General features: G+C 43.3%; 2 long non-coding RNA genes across 2 annotated transcripts; both read left to right on the plus strand.

Annotated features, from left to right (window-relative positions):
* The first annotated feature begins 6,724 nt into the window (after nt 1-6,724).
* LOC115375520 (uncharacterized) lies at nt 6,725-7,930 on the plus strand. The gene is made up of 3 exons (XR_003929721.1): nt 6,725-7,018; nt 7,153-7,231; nt 7,645-7,930. It is a non-coding gene; the product is annotated as an uncharacterized LOC115375520 (long non-coding RNA).
* Nucleotides 7,931-15,664: 7,734 nt separating this feature from the next.
* LOC115375271 (uncharacterized) lies at nt 15,665-16,839 on the plus strand. The gene is made up of 3 exons (XR_003929698.1): nt 15,665-15,927; nt 16,062-16,140; nt 16,554-16,839. It is a non-coding gene; the product is annotated as an uncharacterized LOC115375271 (long non-coding RNA).
* Nucleotides 16,840-24,098: the final 7,259 nt, after the last annotated feature.

Consider the following 24,098-nt stretch of genomic DNA (forward strand, 5'->3'; position numbering starts at 1 on the left):
GGATCCCAGTCAAGAGGTTCAAATGACCCGCTGTGCAGGCCTACTGTCTGATTGTGCAGCATGTAGGTAATTTTTTTAATCACTTTTTGCTAAGTTGTTTAAAGCCCATAAGTCACAGAAAAGAAAAACAAGATTGTGAGAATAACAAGCCAGCAGTATGCAGAGTTCGCCTTTGGATCGGTAATGTTTTGCAGTAATTTCTCAAAGCTTTATTCAGTCCCATTTTTGTGAAACAGCCCTTGTGAGCTCCAAGGGTTTGATCCCAGCATTTGCAGTTTGGTGCCCTCTCCCTCTGTGTTTGCTGCATGCTGGGTACTCTCTGGGCATCAAAAGGTATCATATAGTACATGTCTGTCTGGGAATGTTGATCTGAAAACCATGAGGGTTTGTCTCTATTCAGCGTCTTCGACTGCACCAGGTCTCCATTGTGGCTTCATGCGGGGAAAAATCCAAGTTGTTTTGTCCTTTGGCAGGCTCAGTGGTACACTACAACATAAATGCCTGTAATTTCACAACCACAAGATAATGTATTCTTACCACCAGAGGATGGTCTCAAAGTGCTCAGACAGTTGCACAGGCAGCTAATTTGGGATAGATGCACAATATCCCTTTGAAGTTCTGCTCTAGTGCAAGTGCACAGAAATTTCCCTCTAGAAAAAAGAACACAGCAGCTTCTCTGTAGTGCATTGTTTTTAGTCACTGAAAGGAAGGTAATATTGTTGCATTTGATTAAGTGAAAGGTTGATGCATCAACAAGCCATGGCACCCATGAAAAACAGTCTAATTGGAAAGAGTGGCAGGAAACTGCCCCGCTTAAATTGCCTTGGCAGAGTCACACTTGTATATTCTATTTCAAAGAAATGTGTTAATTTCTTTTGGGAGTCACACTGAATCCTTTTTGAATGAAATCAGTGGTCCCTCAGAACATCTTTTTCCAGTTTTTACTCATAGATAAGGTGAATTATGCTCACTGTGAGAGGTGCAAATATTGGCCGAGGCAATGCAGAGACACAGACACCCAGTCAGTGTCTTTTCTACTGCAGCATTTCAAAGATGGCAGAGATTATGGCAGGATAACACTGCACAACATGGCCGCCCAAACCAGATCAAAGCAAAGACAATCAAAGCCAGAGTGAAAGCTTCAGCCACAGTAAGCTCCTTTAAATGTCTGTCTCCCCCACCCCATCCAAACAGAGTGTTACATCACCCTCCTCAACTGTTTCCATCCCCAATCTTTCCACTTATGGGAGCGACATAAGCCCCTTTTGCATGAACACTGGGCAATGGACAGAGAGTGGACTGGACACAAATCCTTCAAAGTAATGCAAACACCACTGTAAGTGACTTATGTTAATATTAAACTTGACCTGTTGTGTTGTAAAGCCCATGTAATGCCAGTACCATGACTTGACACCGGTCATAATCATTTATGACGCTAGGTTTAGGCTATTTAATATCACTATGACAAATGACTTGCCATGACTCATGCATGGCTTTAGATAAAAGCCAGACAGCTCACACACTGCACTGTTGTAGTTTAGCTGAGGTTTTGACACAGTTATTGTAACTCAGAACAAATAGACTAAACTGCATGATGTGGACTATAGCCTCCCCAGTGTCTCCTCAACCCGCACCTGTAAAGTTGGGCCTTTTATTGTTAGTCTAATTTGGAATTGTGCAAAATGTTGAATGATAGGCAAAAAATTGGCAGCACTTACTGATTTTTCAACCAATTGTTATTTTGGAAGGAAGCACAAGTTCTGACAAGAAGATCAGACCAAGAGAGAGTTTAAAAATGCCTGTGGGCCCTATGTCTCGCTATCTGGTTGTAGACTCTTGATTTTGGCCCCAAGGACAGAAGAAACAGGTAGGCAGACGCATCACGCTCGGACAAGTTTACTTTAGAAAGGATGGATCAAATGTTTTGCCAGGTCCTGCAGCAGCAGGGGACAAACCTGTATCAATTAGGGGCATCATAATGATTATGACTGAGATCAAACACCATGACCTGGCACCACTTGTCAATTCCACAGACAGCAGCTTCAGGAGTGCCTCTAATGTCTGTGGAGAGTAAGGATGAGCGTGCTCAGGGGGAACGCTCACTTTGATGATGTTTCATCAATCTGTTTGAAGTTTTTTTGCTGCCCGTCCTTTCTCTTTGGCTGCACACTTGCTTGGTTTGCAAAAGCTTCCGATTTGGATGACTCATAGCAATATTTTCCTCTACTAAGTATCCTTGTGTCGTTCAAATCCACATGGATAGCCTACATCTCTTTATGGCATTACTAGAAATTCCACCGTATCTAAAATGTACAATTCAATTAGATTGCACTAGAAGTCAAGTGGCTTGTTGGCTCGATTGTGTGAATGTTCCAAACATACGTCTAATTGAAAATGGCTGGATAGATGATAGGAGTCTATTTTATCAGGTTAACCATGGCAAGGTTTAGAGTTAAGCTCAACTCTGCATTTATTTTAATGGTGTACCAAAAGTTTCCTAGTTGAGCAGCTGCTGTTTTATTATAATCCTCACACCGGTAGCTGAGCCTTTTTTTTTTTTTTAAGTATTACTCTTTTCAGTATCCACTCGATGATAGGGATGGGCCATTACATTGCTATTCCAAGTCTCCTCATGTTCTTTGCACATATTCAAGTCTCTGTGTAGTGACTGAATCACTCTCTGGTGTCAGCACAGCGTGCTGTGGTGGTGTATTTCAAGCAAATAAACCCACTTTCACCTCTCTGAGGAAGATCTGAACGCCGCAGCATTCAGATTGTTAGAGCTTTAAATATTTTTAAATCATGTCCTTTTTGCCTTTTACATGAGGGGGCAATGTTGGCTCTGTGTATCTCTGTGGGCAAGTGAACAGGGCTATTACAGCTTAAGATCAGGGTCGAAAAGATCAGATCACACAAATGTGCTATTTTAGACACAGTAGATTGCATGAGGGCTTCAGTCTTTCTGTATTCAGAATGATTTTCCATCTATAAATCTAGAATGTGGGAGTGGTAGTCTGAGCTCATCTCTTTTTTTTTTTTTGCTCTCCTGATACCTCTGCTTCCTATATTCAAGATCTTTTTGTAGCCTGGGTCTGCCTGCTACCATTGTAATTAAGACAAAGTATTCTCAGGCCAGAATCAGATGAAAGCCGCATAAAGCACTGTTGAATTCAGTCATATGCCAGGGGCCAGCTCAGTTACAAACTTAATTCATATTCCCTTTGTTCCTCTCCAATCTCAGAGGGCTTGAGGCTGCTGAAGGACTAGTGGGTCTAGTGACAGTGGAACTGATATTAAATAGACCAATTCCGCTGTCACCGTGTGGTAACTGAAGGCTTCAAAGAGCCAACAATTTGCTATGAAATTAAACCAGGGATAAGCCTTGCCTATATGATATATCTCCTGTACTGCAGGTTATCAATATGAAATGTTACTGTCAGCACTGCTGAGATCTCAGTACAGAGACCCTTGGACTACACTAGTGTTTTTTCTAACCCATGAAATTATTCAGCTCATTATGGCATGCATGTGATAGAGATATGTCCAATTAAATAGAAAATGTCATGTGTTTCAGAAGTATGGTTCTATTTAGAGTGTGCTACCTCAACTGTATTTTTTTTTTTTTTTTTTTTTTTTACCAAACCAGTAATAGGCTGTCTCAGCTGTGTTTCAGAAAGCATAGCACAAATTATGCTACCTATCGCTGCAGCTGAAATGGTTCTGCATGTACGGCATAACTGTTTGGTATTCCAGTCATTCCCAACCAAACCATCTGGTGGCAGTCTTTACACTCTCCCAGTGGAACATTACTCTTAGTGATCTTGTTGCCCCATCACTTGCTACCTCATTAAAATGAGTGATGATAATAAGTCCCACAGAGGCCATGATCGTGCAATGAAATCATATTGATTTGCAGACACACATATATCACCAATCATATGCATGCATATCAATCCTCAAACAAACCCCAAATCAGCCACAGAGACAGTGTGAGCCACTCTACTGTTAAAATATTTCATTTCAAATCCCCTTTCACAGTCCAGCACCTTTGTAGGTGCTCAGTGCATACACACCATACAGTAGGCACACATGCTGAAGGCTGGGCTTTCAGAATACAGACCAGAGAGGAATGTTTAATCAACCAAGGTCACTGTGTGTTGCTTTGCAATGTTGTTTGAGGAGGTTCTGGGAGGATAGAGGGACCATCTCTCATCTGTATTCTCTTCAGATGGCTTGCGTTAGTAGGATCATGCAGATATGGGCTTTTTCTCTGAGAATTAAAACCCAGATGTCATGCCAACGGACACACATATCCTCACCACAGTAAAATATTATTTATGACTCTGCAGTCAGCATAACTAATGTCTCACACTCAGCAATCACTCACTGTGAACAGCGCAAAAACAGTCTACAATTTGAATTTGTGGGCAATAATCCAGTTTCACCCATGTACCCTAACCGATCTGCCCCCTAACCCTCCATGCACATACACTTGAATGCTGAACACAAAGTAATTACATAAAAAGCAATGCAAAATAGCTCCATTTGCTTGATTTTAATCATACATATGGGAGGCCACAGTTTAGTGTTTTCATGTCTGTATGTTAATGTGGAAAAGACAAAAACATTGAGTAAAGGGGCTCTAATTTTACTGCAGACTGCATAAATAGTTTAGGATGTTTCTTTAATGATGCCCCCGCTTTTAAAAACATCAGAATATTTCTTTAAATAAAATGCTGTTGGTGTTCTGCTACATGCAAAGTGAGCCCAATGCCTTCTGCATTTATGTAAATGCTGGACGTGACATTAGAGGTGAAAAAAAAATGTGGTTAGTGTTCTGAAATCAACTGTCTTCAATGTAATTTTCATATATAGATGGAAAAATGACACCCCACGAATCATATTTTAAATCAAGTTTCCCTTTCACTGTACATTCACAATAAATTAGTGTGACAGGGTACATATCAAAAGCTTTTCTTACAATGAGATTTTTTTATGCACATCTCCTCATTGAATGTAATTATGGTAAATTCATGTATGCACAGCGTTACAGTGTGTGCTGATAAATTTGACAATATGACACATTCATACATTTTGTTGTGGCAGAAATCCCAAACCCATTGTGAAGTGGCAATTGACTGAGTTACAGATAGGAAGCTGCCGGGAGCCTTACCCTGTTTTACATAGAGAACAGGAGCTTTGATGTCCCCCAATGAAATGTGCTGCAATAACTGTCTCAACAGAAGTGATAACATCAACACATCTCAGGTACAAGAAATGCACCAATATGACAACTGTGTTTCAAGCGATATTTGATTATGCTAATACACTAAACAAAGAAGGCCAAGACTTGAATACACACTACAGAGCATACTAATACACAGCTGGGCCTTTGCTTGGAAACAACCTAGAAACTACTGCATAAGTTTTAATAATCATGGTAGTGATTTCAATTCCAAAAGAAAAGAGCAAATTATGTGCTGACAGTATCCCAGCAAACAAACCCTTTGAAAACTGTTGATGAGAAACGACAAACTGCAGAAAGTGCCGTTGATGTGTTTGGTCTCTGTTGTACAGGAACACATGACAAATTAATACATGAGAGCCCTTATCATAATAATGTTTGTCATTACATGTTTTGGCAAAACACACAGTTCTTGGGAACCTGTAAGTGAAACCTGTTTTTGGGGACCTTTCCATATTATTGCATTCTCTGTGCTGTCATTATAATTACACACAGCGGAAAAAAGCATTCTGAGCCGGTGCCAGCCACCTATACTTAGAACGGAAGACATTAAATGGAGACATACCTGAAGTGACACAAACTTGGCAGGACTGAAATAGTTTCCAGATAGTTAATTAACCTCAGTGACTGGCATCAGCAGTCTTGCAGGGCTGGTCAGTTGCACTAAACGCTGGGATAAATACAACCAGTCATGCTGACATGTCACAGTTCATACATGTCATGAGAGCACTGGCACCCTTTACACTTTGTTTAGAGCTAAATTCACAGGGTGTTTTCATCAAGAGGGGGGGAAACTGGTGAGTTGGTGTATAGCCACAAAGCTATGCAGAAACACCAGAAGTTACTCTCCGCCTAATTAGCTCAGGTAGGTTGCTGTTTGATGAGCTGATATTTTGTAGACTGATGATAGAACCATTTTTTAATGTTTGGTAATTATAATTTACATATATCAAAGCCAAAAGGTTGCAAAATTGCCAAAAGGGTACATTTAAATGAGGACACTTCAACGTACAAAATAAACACTGATAAATTCTGATAAATAATGTGATTATTCCTTTTTTTTTTTTTTTTTTGTCAGTTAAGTCTCATCTTAAATCAACCTTTAGAAATTTTGCATTGTGCGCCTTTAACAAGACAATGGCCTCACCTGAATTTTGGCTGTACCTTGTAACCTTGTTATCTTGACATACTATACTTCTAGGATAGATAGCGAGTGAATACATTATTGCATTTGTAACCCAGGTTACCAGGCCTTATTAACAGTCCAGTCCACCAGTTAATTAATTAGATCAATAAATTAATAAATTCATATTTTTTCATGTGACATAAATGACAGTCTTGCATAAAATGAATAAATAGGATTTATGGTTAAAAATCATAAATATGTTAAATAGATTAAAAAGATCAACACACACAAGTTCATTTATCTGTTTCAAAAGAGTATTTTATTTCATTTCAAGTGTGGCGAAAGTGCCTTCCTCAAGTGTAAAAGATTCAGGTGACATGAGGAGTTCCTGTGATGTGTAACCATTCAGACGCCACCAGGGTGCGCATGCCTGGGTGCTCCGGGTTTTTCTCTCTCTCTCTGCCGGATCGTCTCTGATGCAGCTGTGTGCTAGCCTCCTGCTATGGGCTATGCTGTTTTTTAGTCTGAGAGAGCCAGATATTCAAAGTCTAGTCACTTTTATCGTCAGAGCAGAGAGCGAGCCTTTCCTTTTTTTGCCGTGGGTAGATGAGTGGACCGTGTGTTTTGCAACAGAAGCGGAGGAGAACGTGAGTTGTGTTGATTAGCATTTGGCGCTAACTCAGCGTTAGCTTTAGCGCTAACTCCAGTCATTAGCCACATCCATTGCTACATTGTAAAGGTTATACATTACTGAACTCCCGTGTCCCTGTCTCTTAAAAAGTGGAACCCTGAACTGATGAGAGCCGTGTATTGTGCCCTGTGCCCGGAGTGAGTGTGTGTATATGAACCGTGAGCCTCTGGTGAGTAACTTTTACTGAAGTTAGTCTGATAAATGGAGTGAAATGTGTTGTTTCTGCTGATGTTAATATGGATCAATGAGGCATTATTTTTATGAATGTGGTGGTTAAGGAAAAAAAAGGGGTTTTATATTACGGTGTTTTGTTTATATTTACCCTCGCTCTGTTTTTTTTGAGCGTGACCAGCAGTAGAGAAAAGAAGAGGGAAAGAAATGTTCAGCCATTTTGTCTCATGTTAATACTGAGAAATGTATTCAGTTCAATGAATTAACAGTAAAAAGTGGTTAAAATAATTGTTAAAAGCGGTGTTACAAAGTATTTGCATAAAAATGTGTGTTTATATGTATTTATTTAAATTTAAAAGTATATTTTGTTTATGTGAACAGTACAGTAACCCTGTTTTTTGGCCTTTATAGGCCGGGTCTTTTCTTTTTCTTTTCCTTTTTCTTTTCCTTTCCCTTGTATGGATTCCTGTGATTGATCTGCAAGACATCTTCTACTGGGGATTCTTCCTGTGTCTGTAAAGGTAGAACGGGACCTCAGTGGTCGTGGCGAGCCAACCCAAAAGATAGAGACTGGGATTTATACAGAGACTGTGATTTATTTGAAAAGACTGATTTATTGAGGACTGTGGTTGATATCTCATGTCTGAAGAGCTGAAAAGCTAAAATTTGTTTTTGTATTTATTTTTCTACAACTTCATTTTTTCATTTAATACAGTACAACACACTTAAAAATAAAAACTTACCTTTGATGTGAGAGGTTCCTTATTCGGTCACTCAGTGTATTTTTGCTAATGCACCCTTTCTCCTGTAGCAACCTAAACTTCTGACTACTGGTCCACAAGGTAATTGATGCACTGATGAAATAAATATCTGTATCTCCCAGTTTTACCATTAGCAGTTAAAGCTGAGGCAGGTTACAGAAACTTGGCGAGCTAGCCAGCCAGGAGAAAGTGGAGTATTATTGAGTGACACGAGTAAAAGGTAAGAAATACAGTAAAATGGACATAGTGAAAGATGAAAAGATAAATGTTCGTAACTCAGTTATTGTTTATGGGTTAACTCAAACTGTAGTTGATGAGGAGCTTGAGAGCCACTTAAAACGCTATGGCTCTATTAACAGAGTGCTAACTATTGATGATCCAGAATCAGAGTATCATCTCTGCTCCATTGTGGAATTTGCAGATAGCTCTGCAATGCAAACATTTAGACCCCTACTGCCAAAAGAGTATCTCAGCTCAGCAGATGCAAATGTTACCTTTAAAGTGCGTTCTTTAGATAGTGTCTACACTAGCACTGCTAGCAGCAGCGCCACCAAGGGGTACCTTGAGGAACTGCAAGCCATTGCAAATAAGTGTGGAAAGTCATTTGAAAGTGTACTCCAAGCAGAACTGATGAAGATAAGTGCAGGAAAAGGCGTGAATCTCCCTGCTGACACTGCATCAGTCGAAGACTCTCAAATAAACACCTCTGATGCAACTGGTCAAGAGATTGTGAATATTAAAGTGTCATCACAGGTCATGCAGCAGCCCTCTCTCCTGCTTGGCTCTGTCTCACCTGAGATAGTCAGGAGCTTGCCAACTGTGTTCCCACCGTCTCCTTCACCCAGGCGTTGTCAGCGTGGATGGAGAGGTGATGTCCAAGCAGCATCAACACCAGCTTTGCAAAGGCTCGAGGCCGCTGCTCAGAGCCCACAGGTAACATCCTTACCTACCAGTGTGAATGGTCAGTCGCAGCCTGTTGTGTTGACAGCCGCTCCATCACCAAGCATGGCTGCTAACATGAACGCTCAACATTCAGCGTCCCTGCCCATCAAAGCCAGTAGTAATGATGACAGTGCTACAGTCACACGTTCACTACTTACCATGAATGATGTCAATCCTCCTGCTGTACAACGGGTCGTTGTTGAACATGTCATGCGAGCTAATGAAGCTATGTCTCCCATGCACTCTTCATTCCGCCTCAGACCCTTCTCTGGCAAGTCTCCCCGTCCAAACAGTGAACTTGATTATGATACCTGGAGAGCAAATGTTGACTTGTTCTTAACAGATCCTTCCATGTCTGACCTGCACAGAACCCGCAAGATCTTAGACAGCCTATTGCCTCCAGCCACTGATGTCATCAAGCATGTCAGCCCTCAAGCCTTGCCATCAATGTACCTTCAGCTGCTTGATTCAGTCTATGGCTCTGTGGAGGATGGAGATGAGCTGTTGGCCAAGTTTATGGGGACACTGCAGAACAACGATGAAAAGCCATCTGACTATCTGAACCGCTTGCAAGTTGCTCTGAGTGCTGCAGTCAGACGTGGTGGCATCGCAGAGAGTGAACGAAACCGCTACCTCCTGAAGCAGTTCTGTCGAGGTTGCTGGAATGATGGATTGATTGCTGATCTCCAGCTGGAGCGGAAAACAAATGCACCGCCCTCCTTCGCTGAGCTAGTGCTCCTCGTCAGAACAGAAGAAGACAAACAGGCAGGTAAACACAATCGCATGAAAAAACACCTCGGGCTACACAAACCAAGTCCTGCTGTCCCAAAGTTCAGAGCTGCAGCACAGCAGTTAGCCGCATGCAGTTGTGCCACACCTGAGAGAGAAGCAACTGATGCTGAAGTCTTAAAGAAACAGCTTAACGAGATACAAGCGCAGGTCGCTGCCATGCAGACTACAACTCCACGAAAAGCCAAAGTCAACTGTCCTGACACAACTGAAATCAGCACATTGAAAAGGCAGATTGCTGATGTTCAAGCACAAGTAGCTGATATGAAGAAAGCAGCTCATGGAGCTAAAAGTGAGCACCAAGAAGTGACAGAGATTAAAGCATTGAAACGTCAGCTTGCTCTTCTCCAAGCACAGGTGACTCCAGCCCAAGTCCAGAGCCATCAGATACCGTCGCCTGCATTCTCAAGAGACTCCTCCATCACAGCTCAACATCAGTCACCTAACAAGAGAGTGAGCACACAGTCCAGTTCAGGGTCGACAGCAACCAGCAGGCCCCGCCCGTGGTACTGTTTCCGCTGCGGCGAAGATGCTCACCTGGCGGTCAACTGTGAGAGTGAACCCAATCCTCTTCTGGTTGAGGAAAAGAGACAGCTGCTGAAAGAGAGACAAAGACAATGGGATCAGCAAAATGACAGCACTGGCATCCAGCAGTTAAACTACTAGAAGCCCCTGTTGCAGGGCAAACGGGGACTAAAAGAGCAACCAAGCGCCCTAGGAAAACAAAGCAAGTGGTTAGCAAGTGTGGTAATGCTAACACCTCATCCACCATACTGCCGCCCAAGCTGGTTGGAACAAAATGCACTGCTCAAGTCATCATTGAAGGCCATAAAGCTAACTGCCTACTAGATACGGGATCTCAGGTGACCACCATCCCGCTGTCATTTTTCCAGACCCACCTGTCCCATCATTCCTTGAAATCCTTGGATGATCTTTTGGATGTAGAGCTGCAAGTAGAGGGAGCTAATGGAGAGGCTGTGCCTTACCTTGGGTATGTAGAACTCAGCCTGATGTTTCCAGAGGAGTTTTTGGGCAAAGAGACTGAAGTCCCTACATTGGTATTGGTTGTCCCTGATGTGAGCAGTGTGCCTCTAATCCTCATCGGCACCAACTCATTAGATGTCCTCTACTCCAGCTATGTTGAAGAGCATGATTGTCGCCCTCAGTCATTCCTTCCTGGCTACAGAGTGGTTTTGAAAATCCTGGAAGTACGGAGAAAGCAGGCAAGTACTGGAGCTTTGGGGCTGATCAAAGCACGAAACAACACCCACAAAGTGGTGCCAGCGGGCAGCACCGTCGCTGTGGAAGGGCAGGTTCACATGAGTGGTGCTCACAAGGATAAGTGGGTTGTTGTGGAGGCCGCGTCTGTGTCGTCTCTTCCTGGCGGGCTGCTGGTGGCTAGCTCCCTGTGCACCTTACCTGTCAAGCGGCCTTGCTCAATGTCAATCCTGCTGAGGAATGAGACCCAACATGACATCACCATCCCTCCAAGGACAGTGTTGGCTGAGATTCACGCGGTTCAGCAGGTGATGGGGAAGGAGCCCTCCGCCGATTCAATCACTTCTGAAACCAAAAGGATGGAGTTCGATTTTGGGGATTCCCCCTTACCATCAGAGTGGAAAGAGCGAATCACCAGGCTGCTCAATAGTATGCCTGAAGTCTTCTCTCAGCACGACATGGACTTCGGTCATACCAGCAAGGTAAAACATCACATCAAGTTGAGTGACAACACTCCTTTCAAGCACCGACCCAGACCTATCCATCCACATGATGTCGATGCAGTCAAGAAACATCTTCAAGAGCTGCTAGATTCTGGTGTCATACGTGAGTCCGAGTCCCCCTTTGCATCTCCCATTGTTGTCGTGCGGAAGAAAGATGGTTCTGTGAGATTGTGCATCGATTTCCGAAAACTCAACTCCCAGACCATAAGAGATGCATACGCTCTGCCAAACTTGGAGGAAGTGTTCTCTCTTTTGACCGGCTCGAAATGGTTCTCAGTCCTTGATTTAAAATCGGGCTATTACCAAGTCGAAATGGAAGAGGCTGATAAAGAGAAGACTGCGTTCGTGTGCCCACTGGGCTTCTGGGAATTTAATAGAATGCCCCAGGGGGTTACCAACGCGCCGAGTACTTTTCAGCGACTGATGGAGAGGTGTGTGGGCGATCTCAACCGCAAGGAGGCGCTGGTCTTCATCGACGATCTCATAGTCTTCTCTGATACCCTGGAGCAACATGAGTCAAGATTACTGCAGGTCCTCAACCGACTTAAAGAGTACGGTTTGAAGTTGTCATCTGAAAAATGTAAGTTTTTTCAAACCTCTGTTAAGTACCTTGGCCATATTGTGTCTGAGCATGGAGTTGAGACGGACCCACAGAAGATTGAGGCCTTAAAGACCTGGCCAGTACCCGAGAACCTCAAACAGCTGCGCTCCTTCTTGGGTTTTTCGGGGTACTACCGACGGTTTGTGAGGAACTACTCGAAGATCACCAAACCCCTAAATGACCTCACAGCTGGGTACCCACCTCTCAAGAAACACAGCCAAGGAAAAGGAAAAACTCACCTGTACTTCCATCCGAGAGAGTCCTTTGGGAAGAGGTGGACTCCAGAATGTCAGAGGGCATTCGAAGAGATCATCGACAAGCTCACCACCGCACCTGTCTTGGGATTTGCGGACCCCAAACTCCCGTACCTCCTTCACACTGACGCAAGTACGACAGGGCTTGGTGCAGCGTTGTATCAAGAACAAGGCGGACAGATGAGGGCTATAGCTTTTGCGAGCAGAGGACTGACGAAGAGTGAAGCGAAATACCCCGCTCATAAATTGGAGTTCCTCGCACTTAAGTGGGCGGTCACAGCTAAGTTTAGTGATTACTTGTACGGTACCGACTTCACGGTTGTCACTGACAGTAACCCTTTAACTTACATCCTGACTTCTGCGAAGTTGGACGCCACGAGCTACAGGTGGTTGTCAGCTCTATCGACCTACAACTTCAAGCTCCAGTATAGAGCAGGAACTCAGAATCAGGATGCAGACGGACTTTCTCGTCGACCACATGGAGAGCTTCAGGATGATGCTGTGTCGAGGAAAGAGCGTGAGAGGATTAAACAATTCACTCTACATTACCTGAAGGAGCAGGAGACTCCAGATGTTGTTCTTCCAGATGCGGTGAGAGCCATATGTGAGAGGCATGATGTTGAGTGGTCTCACAACACCTCCACATGTCCATCAGTCACACTTGTCGAATCCCTCGCCGTCCATTCCGATGCTCTGCCCAGTGGGTTTCAGCAGGAAGATGATCATGGACTCCCTGTCATTGGTCATTGGACTGAAGAGGAGATGGGAGCAAAGCAGAGAGCCGATCCTGATCTGAGAGTGGTCATTGAGCACAAGGAGTCTGGAGACATGCCCTCACCTGCCCTCAGACATGAACTTCCAGATCTTGTTTTGTGGCTCCGAGAATGGAAGCGTCTAGAGCTGAAAGGTCGAGTGTTGTACAGAGCACGGCTAGAACATGGACGAGTCACACACCAGTTGGTTTTACCAACCGAACTCAGAGCCACCGCACTGAAAGGCCTACATGATGATCTAGGCCATCTAGGCATAGAGCGGACCCTCGACCTCATGAGGTCACGCTTCTATTGGCCTAGAATGTCTGCCTATGTAGAGCAGAAGATCAAGATGTGTGAACGCTGTGTGCGCCGGAAGACTCCAGCCGAAAGGGCAGCCCCTCTGTGTAACATCAAGACCAGCAGGCCCTTGGAGCTGGTCTGCATGGACTTCCTGTCGGTGGAGCCTGACCGGAGCAACACAAAGGATATATTGGTGCTGACAGACCATTTCACTAAGTACGCAGTGGCGATACCAACACGGAACCAAAAAGCCCAGACGGTGGCTAGGTGCTTGTGGGAAAATTTCCTGGTGCATTATGGGTTTCCAGAAAAGCTTCTGAGTGACCAAGGTCCAGATTTCGAATCTCGTACCATTAAAGAACTGTGCTCCATCGCCGGCATCCAGAAGGTTAGGACTACTCCTTATCACCCCAGAGGGAATCCAGTGGAGCGATTCAATAGGACCCTCCTCCAGATGTTGGGCACTCTTGAAAACAAGGACAAATCCCACTGGAAGGAATTTGTCAAGCCTCTGGTGCACGCGTATAACTGCACGCGGAATGACGTGACCGGATTCAGCCCCTACGAACTAATGTTCGGCAGACAACCACGGCTTCCAGTTGATTTGGCATTCGGCCTACCCTCCAGCTGTGAACCAAAGTCACATTCCCAGTACGTGCATGACTTAAAGAGCCGCCTAGAGGAAAGCTACCGAGTTGCAGCGGAAAACGCCTCAAAGACAGCTGAGCGCAACAAGCAACGGTTTGACAGGAGAGTCGTTGAGTCCACTCTGGAGACAGGAGATCGTGTCCTTGTGAGGAGCGTTCGGATAAGAGGGAAACACAAGTTGGCCGACAAATGGGAACCAGACGTGCACGTGGTGCTCAAACGTGCTGGCGACCTACCTGTGTATACTGTCAAGCCAGAGGGAAAAGATGGACCGCTTCGCACCTTGCACCGTGATCTTTTGCTGCCATGTGGATTCTTACCTGCTGCTGAGCCTGAGCAACCTCCAAAGCAGACCATCAGCAAACCTAGAACAAGGAGACAGTCGCGTCTCGAAGTCACAGCCGAGTCTGAGGTGGGAGATGACGATTCAGAGTCAGAAGACATCAACTACCACTACTACTTACCTGGAGAGACAATGGACACTGACTTTATCGAGACACGACTTTTGACCCGGCCAGAGACGACACCTGCAAGGGAGAGACACCTTGGGGAGACAAAACAATCAATCCAGACTTTAGTTGGTGGACTTCCTGGTCCTGTCGACCTGGAAGGAAAGAGAGAGACATTGAGCATGGAGAAACAAGACAGAAGGAAGGGATGTCCACCTGGAAGAGGAACTGTACAGTGGATACCTGTGGAGATCATTTCATCCAAATCAGAGGAACCTCCAGCTCCTGGGGATGCAAATGAGCCAAGCTCTGACAGATCAAACTTTTCTGGAGGGAAAGGAAGCTCAGCAGTTGTGGATCTGGAAGCTGAGGTCAGCTCAGAGCACAGAGAAACTGATGACCCCAAAGTGAGGAGAGCTCTGTTTGGAAAACCTCAGGACACCTCCCCTGATGTTTCAAGAGAAGAGGATGAGACCTTACCTGTCCAGCCGAGCCTGTCAGAGTCTGCCCCAGAACCAAACATCATGAATGAAAGTCTTCCTGTTTTCTCGGACCTGTCATTCAATGACAGTAGCAAGGATGAAGAATGCTTTGTCAACAACCCTTGTGAGGACGTGTCAGTGGACAGAACCAATGAAGGAGCAGCAGCTGGGACGCCTGGAAGAATAACCTCTCCAGTCATTACGGGAGAGAGTGAGAGTGACAGTGTTCCCAGACGTTCCCAGAGGCACAGAGAACAGCCTGAACGACTGCAGTATGGTCAACTGGGAAATCCCTTGCTGCCTATAGTCCAGTCACTCTTCCAAGGCCTCAACCTTGCCTTTGCCGATGCCCTCCAAAACCATGGCTATACAGATACTCCCCGAATAACCCCAAGGCCGTTTCATAGTCATATGGGTGTAATGGGACATACACACCTTTAGGAGGGGAGGGTGTAACCCAGGTTACCAGGCCTTATTAACAGTCCAGTCCACCAGTTAATTAATTAGATCAATAAATTAATAAATTCATATTTTTTCATGTGACATAAATGACAGTCTTGCATAAAATGAATAAATAGGATTTATGGTTAAAAATCATAAATATGTTAAATAGATTAAAAAGATCAACACACACAAGTTCATTTATCTGTTTCAAAAGAGTATTTTATTTCATTTCAAGTGTGGCGAAAGTGCCTTCCTCAAGTGTAAAAGATTCAGGTGACATGAGGAGTTCCTGTGATGTGTAACCATTCAGACGCCACCAGGGTGCGCATGCCTGGGTGCTCCGGGTTTTTCTCTCTCTCTCTGCCGGATCGTCTCTGATGCAGCTGTGTGCTAGCCTCCTGCTATGGGCTATGCTGTTTTTTAGTCTGAGAGAGCCAGATATTCAAAGTCTAGTCACTTTTATCGTCAGAGCAGAGAGCGAGCCTTTCCTTTTTTTGCCGTGGGTAGATGAGTGGACCGTGTGTTTTGCAACAGAAGCGGAGGAGAACGTGAGTTGTGTTGATTAGCATTTGGCGCTAACTCAGCGTTAGCTTTAGCGCTAACTCCAGTCATTAGCCACATCCATTGCTACATTGTAAAGGTTATACATTACTGAACTCCCGTGTCCCTGTCTCTTAAAAAGTGGAACCCTGAACTGATGAGAGCCGTGTATTGTGCCCTGTGCCCGGAGTGAGTGTGTGTATATGAACCGTGAGCCTCTGGTGAGTAACTTTTACTGAAGTTAGTCTGATAAATGGAGTGAAATGTGTTGTTTCTGCTGATGTTAATATGGATCAATGAGGCATTATTTTTATGAATGTGGTGGTTAAGGAAAAAAAAGGGGTTTTATATTACGGTGTTTTGTTTATATTTACCCTCGCTCTGTTTTTTTTGAGCGTGACCAGCAGTAGAGAAAAGAAGAGGGAAAGAAATGTTCAGCCATTTTGTCTCATGTTAATACTGAGAAATGTATTCAGTTCAATGAATTAACAGTAAAAAGTGGTTAAAATAATTGTTAAAAGCGGTGTTACAAAGTATTTGCATAAAAATGTGTGTTTATATGTATTTATTTAAATTTAAAAGTATATTTTGTTTATGTGAACAGTACAGTAACCCTGTTTTTTGGCCTTTATAGGCCGGGTCTTTTCTTTTTCTTTTCCTTTTTCTTTTCCTTTCCCTTGTATGGATTCCTGTGATTGATCTGCAAGACATCTTCTACTGGGGATTCTTCCTGTGTCTGTAAAGGTAGAACGGGACCTCAGTGGTCGTGGCGAGCCAACCCAAAAGATAGAGACTGGGATTTATACAGAGACTGTGATTTATTTGAAAAGACTGATTTATTGAGGACTGTGGTTGATATCTCATGTCTGAAGAGCTGAAAAGCTAAAATTTGTTTTTGTATTTATTTTTCTACAACTTCATTTTTTCATTTAATACAGTACAACACACTTAAAAATAAAAACTTACCTTTGATGTGAGAGGTTCCTTATTCGGTCACTCAGTGTATTTTTGCTAATGCACCCTTTCTCCTGTAGCAACCTAAACTTCTGACTACTGGTCCACAAGGTAATTGATGCACTGATGAAATAAATATCTGTATCTCCCAGTTTTACCATTAGCAGTTAAAGCTGAGGCAGGTTACACATTACTCTAATGGAGGCCAATTTTAGTGGCTGCAGGTGATAGAAGACCCTCCTGTAGTGTGAAGTGCTCCAACGGTTTACTGCATCAAGTCCAGACGTTGCTCTGCTAAAACTATAGGAGGAATAACTCAAGCAAGTAAGTGACAGCTCAAAGTAGCTATTGGGTCCACTACGCGACATTAACATTTATGTGGATTGTTTCCCTGGTTTTGAACATTTCCACATTTCCCACCGCCATTACACATAGCTCCACTCTGACAACATCTTCAGAAGCTACGTCTCGAGATCAAAATGTCTCTGTGAAAGGGCTGAAAACGAAACATCTGGTGGATAACACCTCGCAGCTCCTGGGGGAAAAAAAGTCATCACATTTGTTGAACGAGATTGCATGTGTCAGAAAAAATGGATATAGAGTTGGTGGAATGGAGCCCAAACTGAAATGAGGGAATGATGACACTTGCAGGGCTGCGATTACACAAATGAATAGAAAACAGGTGGAATCGGCATGCACCCACTAGAGACACTCAATTTCACCAGCATTCATTTTTTGCAGGCTTTCTCTCTGCCATCTCGGAATCCTTCTTTTTGGTTGTGGACCGAGAATTAACATTTGGTGTCTTGGCCACAAAATACTCCCTGTAGCTTCCCTGCTGTATCCATGGCAGTTGCCCACACCGCACTTGTCCTAACTTTGAGCTCTCAGATCAAATGCTAGGGTTTGAGACTTTTTTTTTTTTTTTTTTTTTTTTTTTATCAAGGCCTGGCACAACGCCAGTAATATCAGTGAAGAGCCAAGGTGGAAAGTTCAGCACAGGACACTATCCAGTTCTATAAACAGATGCCTGAAGACAAGACAAACAAAATGACTGAAGTATTTTGTAACAATTTGTTGAGAAACCCCAGCCAGTTTGAAGAGGCATATTAGCCTGATGTTGATGCCAAAGCCAATCATGGCTGACACGTTGGTTACTCCACCTTATTCCCTAAGTTCGGTGAACGTCATGGACCACGTCCACTGCCTGACTTGTCCTTGTCAAAATGGACCCTGATATTTTTGTTTTAACGGCACCGAGGTGATTTAAGAAACCCTAACAGAGAAAGACATGCGGTTTGTATTCTCATGGCTGTCTCAGCTTAAATGCCTCCAGATTCTTTATGAACGGGACGTAGGGGGTGATTTGCTGACGTTATTTACATGGGGGAAGATTTTGCAGCCTCCACGTCGGCCAGAACATGAGGAATTTGGAATTTTTTGGCAGTGACCTACATCTGGATTTCTGCACTAGAGGGTGCCCCACCCCCTGACAACCTCTCTCAGAGCCACAAGCCTGATTTTCTCCCTCTGAGTAACACTCCAACCCACACGATTGTAAATGTAAGCCCTCAACATTTCTGTCACACCTATCAATGTAGAGTTCAGAGAGCTAGAGCAACACTTCCTGTTGTTCTTACAGTATCTCTGTTACAAATGTGAAGGATAAGAGTAAAGTGAGATAAAAGAAGCCATCCTTCAGACCTCGTTCCTCATGCAGAATGTGGAGCTCTGCAGGCGCCCAATCTGGTTTTCATCCTTGGTGCCCCACCCTGGCTGAAATACAATGGATTGGGAGCAGGCCTGTGACTTTTAACTCACTCTGCAGATTCTATGCTCTGCCGCCAGTTTGGCCAATGCATCGCCCAGAAAATTCCCTTGATGTATCAGCCAAAGCAGCTTTGAATCCAATCATAAGGCCATAGGTTCCCTTGTAATAGCCCATCCATGTTCCTTCACCGAGACACAAGGGAATTGCGTTAACAGTCAGCAATGTGGAAAAAGACAGATTGATTTTAGCCACAAATCTTGGCTCCCATGGTGATGTATTTCAAGACAAATACATAGTTTGCTAAACCTGTACAGTAGTTAATCAGTGGTGAACACTCTTCCTACCTCGGCATTCTTTTGCTGGCAAACAAGTTAAATATTTCTCATTTTTTATCAGTTGTTTAAGAGTCTAATGTGCTGCTGCACCCTATCGTACAGTAAAATATATAGGTTGGTATGCCACCCAGAGTGGGTAATCAAATCTATATTTGCCTGAGCTACTTCCAGGCCGTCATTGGAGCAGAGTTTTCCTTTCATGCTTATACAGAATAGAAATGAATACTTTAATGAAAGAAAGCTGGGATGAACGAGTAAATGAGTCTGACAGTCTGTGATGGCCCGGTTGTTCATCTGTCAAACTCCGATGCACAGTTCTACAGACTTTAGTGTCTCCACAATGGGTTTTGGGTGGTTTTGTTGTTGTAGCCACCGTACAAACAAAGGCACCCCCGTAGATTTATGTCTCATCCCTCTCTCTCATATTGGACTCTGAGGGCTTTAAGGCTGTAATTAAATTCCAATCCCCACTCTCACTTCTCCGCTGACTGTCCCTGGCTCAGTGGGAGGTTGAGAAGCTGGGTTTGCTGCCTGTTGTGGTTTGTTTGAAAGATCCAGAGTTCTCTGGAAATCTCAGCCACAACGATAGAATTCACACATGTGGCACGGAGAGAGAGAGAGAGAGAGAGAGAGAGAGAGCGAGAGAGAAAGAAAGGGCCTCTGCTCAGGCTCAGACACAGCACTGGTGTGCCGTCCAGTCTGGTCAAGTAGTTGAGAAGCTGCAGCATATGTGCGTGTTGGCCACATTTCCACCTCTGCCTGTGAAATATAGGATTTGACTCTTCGCACGTCATGTCAGGAATCGCCATTCCAACTCGCTGCTATTTCTTGCACATGATGGCGCACCGAGGGGTGTTACGATGCCCATCTGAATAACTCCATCACTGTTCCTATCAAAGCTTTGCCTTACCAGACAGCCACCTACTGCCAAAGCACAGATTGCTGGCATCGGCGCATAGCAAGGCCAACAAACTGGAATCAGCTGCAGCAGCAGGCTGTCAGTTGGGACTCCTGACAGCGATATAAGGGGCTAGACTGAGCAAGTCCAGTCCGGCAGGGACCAGCGGGAGAGGAAGGATGGGTTCTGCACCACTGATCCAGAGTGACAGTGATGGACAGGTTGGGAGAGGAGAGCTGATGGCCAGGGTTTTTCTCCTGTCTGGACAGTGTTTGAAAAGATGGACATGACGGTCGCAAGGCTTCAAAGTCCAGCAGGGTGTGTGTGTGTGTGTGTGTGTGTGTGTGTGTGTGAGTGTGAGTGTGTGTGTGCATGCGTGCGGTGGATGCATGTGTATGAGTGCCCGCTCCAGGGTGGTGATGCATGTGTTTATGCATGTCAAACGGTCAAGCAGAGCAATGAATGTGAAGGGTAACACTGAAATTTGAGATCATCTTGTTTTTGTTCACTTTTCAGTCCACTTTAGTAAATACAATGTGTCATAAAAGTGCAGTTCATTTATTAAATAACTCAGCGAAGGGACGTGTTCGCTCTCTGCAGTGTTAGAAACCAGCTCTGTCTTGTTAAAACCTTAATTATTTGTCACAAAAGATGTTCCTCTGCAGCTCGTGCTTCATTGAAAGTCAGGGTTCCCTCTGACAAGCCATTACGTCAAGAACAAACGCTCCCAAAGGCAGCAATAACGCTGAACTCATAACACACAATGCTACCCCAGGGCCTTGGATCTAATATGAACGTTGGCACCAATTTTGTGCCAGTTACCCTCTTGTCTGCTGATTCAAAAAGATACGCAGAGAACAGAAAGGTTTTATTTTTTGTTCTTGTTCTATATTTAAAGTGTGCATCTGTTTCCTGGTGTGTGGTTAAATACCTAAATACATAAAATACTGTTAAAATCAGCAAAGACCAGGGTTATGGTTAGGTTTTGGGGATGCCAGTGACACCACAAATAAAAAAGTCACTATCTCCTAAAATGTTAGGCCCAGAGCCCTAAAATTTCACAAATATGTGGTTGACATGATGTAAAAGATATGCGGTGATAGTCATAGTTCTAACACTGAACCCAGTTATTGCTATTCAGGAATTAGTTATGGAAGATGAGAACCTGCACCTGATTTTTTTTTGTCTCTGCATGTTTGAGCTAATGTAGTGTAGGTTGTGTTTTTGCCACATACTAAATGAGCACATTTTTAGAAAGTAGTTGATTTTCCCTTTCAGCTGAGGCCCCATACATGCATTTTGACTATACAGTTCTTCTATTACAAGCTTTTTTATTTGTGTATACTAAAATAACCCATTTTTAAATGGTGGATTATAGGGGTTAAAGGACCAGATCAGTGATTTTGAATGTTTGGCAACAATTTACCAGCATTTTCCATTGTAGCAAGGCATTTTGCAAATCATGCAAAGATGCTGAAGATTTCACAACATATAATCAAAATCCCTTGATTTTCAAATTTGAATTTTTGATTGAAACACTCCCTTTTATAATGTTCTACTTCTCGTGCAAACCAAGTCAGCACCATTCATATACCACAGAGCTGATAACTGGCTGTGTGAAGCAGATGTTTTCCACAGGGACTATTTTGTGCTACAGAGACTGTTTCACTCCACCCGAGTTTCAAGCCATCAAAACACAACAGTGCTGCTGCTTTTAGGAAAACTAATGTGGACGACTTTATTACGGTGGTAGAAAACTGGTGTGAAGAAATTGTGAGTCTTTGAAAGTTCATTTTCATATTGTAGTGGAATGACTGGAAATAAATTAGGGGATAAAAGGTAGGAAGAATTATATATGAATGCTTGTTTTGAGAAATCATTAGCAGAAATGTGAAGTATCTGAATTTTGTAGATGTTATGTTAAACATGCAAAATCACCAGTATGGTCCTTTGAGCCCCCACACTAAACCCCAGCTGTCTTCCTCACTCTCTCACTCTCTCACTCACTTCACAATCTTCTCTAGGCACCCTTAATATATTCGATAGGCCTGTGTCCTGGAGAAAGATTATAGGTGCATATAATACCCAAGGACAACTTAGGAAGCTCATTTTTTCCAAGGGACCTGATTTTTTCAGGCACATACATTATCGACCAGCACAACTGCAGGATGCAGGCTGGTTGTATATCCTCTTTATGATGAAATGAATCTTTTTTGACTTCGACTGCTCCTCCAAGATTTGCTGTTCCTCCAGAAAATATATGTCCAGTAATACATTTAGGACAGATCCTTCTCTCCCTCCCTCTGGAAATAAGCTAAAACAGAAGCCTTGTCCTCCCCATTTCTCTGGGATGCCTTCAGGGTCCCTACTTTGTCTTACACAGCCCAAATCCCAAATTTGATTAATTTTTATAACATTTTATCAGTGGTCAGGAGACATTTTCAAATTCATTCTTTCGTAGGATTCATGCAGGAAAAAAAAAAAAGAGAGAAAGTGCATATAGAATGAGCGTGGCATCCGTCCAGCAGTGCACGGAAGATGGACGTGCAGCGTTTGGGTTTGAGCGACTGCTTCCTCTTTTGCGTGAGGTGGTCACAGACAGCGCTGGCTTTAGGGGCTTTGTGAGGTTGTTAAACATGTTCCTGTTCACTTTTCCAGCTGCAGCTTTTTAATGGTGCATTAAACTCCGGTAAACCCGAAAAAATTCACCAGGGACAAACAAGAAATGCTGCTTGAGAATGAAGGGAGGGTCAAGGACAATCCCTATATCTTACCTGGGGAGGGGGTTTGGACTGGTGGTGAAGGGGTGGGGAATAAAGGAACAAACCAGACATTTATATTAGGTAAACAAAAAAGGAAAAAAAAAAAACATAAAGGAAAAAATGATATAACAACACCCCATGTGAACATAAAAAAGCAGCACCATGGGCTTTTTTTCCCTACAACTATTCTGCTAGCATCATAATTTTGACAACTTAATTTCCTACTGAAATCCTCTCTTGTTCAAGCGCCACTGTAGATCTCCAGTGTATTTTCCTAATACATTTTTTGTTAATTCCCTTTAATAGTCTTTGTCCTGTAGCCTATTTCTTTTTTTTTCTCTCCTCACATTAACATCATCCAAAAGCGGCTTTGAATATGCAATCATGAAGAACTCACACTCAAATTAAATTTTCTTTGACTAGTGTGTTAAATTACATATTGACAGAACACTCCCAGCTAAGCAGCCCAATTCAGCTTGAGCATGAATATGCAATAACATTATTTAGTCATTTATTGAATGAAAGGTACTCATTTATTTAATCAGGTATTTAATGTATTGTTTGTTGTTTGTTTTCTTCATCTGTGATCAAGCAGCTGCAGAGGTGCACGGGGCGGGTTTTGGGACGCACCGGTGAGGGGTTAGGGGAGTGTTATTGACTCGTTGCATTTATATTTGATGTCGTATATGTGTTTGTTCTATTTGTGCATGCATGCGTCTTCAGCTCTCAATTACACCGGTCCTAATACGCATGATTAAAAAGTTGATAACACCAAAACAAATCTGAAAATTAACATTCCCAGCACTGTCAAAACAGCCTGGAGGTAACAGACAGAACACGAGTATGCTATGGTATAGCTGCATTTTATCTCATATATATATATATATATATATATATATATATGTGTGTGTGTGTGTGTGTGTGTGTGTGTGTGTGTGTGTGTGTGTGTGTGTCGAAACAAGAGGTGCAATGCTGACTTCTAAACCTGTTAATGATTGGAGAAATGTATAGCGAGGCTTCAATTCGAGCCAAGTTTGCCTTCATTATGGCTTATTTCCAACGTTGCTATATAAAAGAAGGACATGTAATAGGGCAGAATATGTATAATAGAACGTTATATTCCAATTAGGAGCTGCTGAACGAGTTTCCTTGTTCTTTAGAGCAGAAAAGATACACAGCAGCACTTTTTGCCCACAGTTCACTGTCAAGGCCACATATATACATAGAATTTTTTATAGGCAGCAACACAAGCAAGCTCAGTGAATACAGGATACTCTCCACTAAACAGCTTTTCACTCTGAGATGAGAGAAATATTGCCCACACCATGGGCTTTTCATTTTTATTTTTTTTTTGTTTTGTTTTTTTGTTGCATCGTGTCTATTTAGTTAACAGTGAAATGAGGAGCATTCACATTCTCAGCACTCTTGAAACAGACCCTAGCCAAAACCTTTCCACATT

Source organism: Myripristis murdjan, chromosome 17, assembly GCF_902150065.1.
Source record: "Myripristis murdjan chromosome 17, fMyrMur1.1, whole genome shotgun sequence".
In the NCBI taxonomy this organism is placed as follows: Eukaryota; Metazoa; Chordata; class Actinopteri; order Holocentriformes; family Holocentridae; genus Myripristis; species Myripristis murdjan.